We start from the raw sequence: 601 nt of genomic DNA, 5'->3' as shown, positions 1-601 counted from the left end.
TATTTTAAAGCTCCCAGCACGACTATGTTTATTGCAGCATTATTTACCATAGGTAAGATATGGAAGCAACCCAGATGCCCCTCAGTAGATGAATGGATTAAGAAACTGTGGTATATATACACAATAGAATTCTATGCCTCTATCAGAAAGAATGACATTGCCCCATTTATTAGGACATGGAAAGACTTGGAAAAATTTATTTAAGTGAAGTAAGCCAGGCCCAATGGAACATAGGTCCCATGGTTTTCCTTATTTGCAATAAGGTATATTTGTGAGACAAGCAGAAACGGTCAGATAAGTTGATGTTAGGTGAAATGAACCCAAATATAAGTATTCAAATGTTTTATTCTTTCTTTCTTATGATTGTGTCTAGCATTCATAAGATGATTTCTTTGTTGGTTTGTATGTCCAATCCCCACAATATAACCCCTGTTTTCACTGTATTTGATGTTGGTATAATTAGTGGAGGGGAAGGGAAAAAACTAATAGTTTAAATAGGGATACAGATGGACCCATAGCAACAATGAGCTATACAAGTCATTTTGTTGAAAAATGAACTTTACAACTTTGGCCTTGGGGGAAGGTAGAGGGACACGTGGTG

The sequence above is a fragment of the Dipodomys merriami genome, unplaced genomic scaffold (genome assembly GCF_024711535.1).
Source record: "Dipodomys merriami isolate MVZ:Mamm:240054 unplaced genomic scaffold, mDipMer1.0.p SCAF_493, whole genome shotgun sequence".
Lineage (NCBI taxonomy): Eukaryota > Metazoa > Chordata > Mammalia > Rodentia > Heteromyidae > Dipodomys > Dipodomys merriami.
This window is presented reverse-complemented; position numbering follows the sequence as displayed.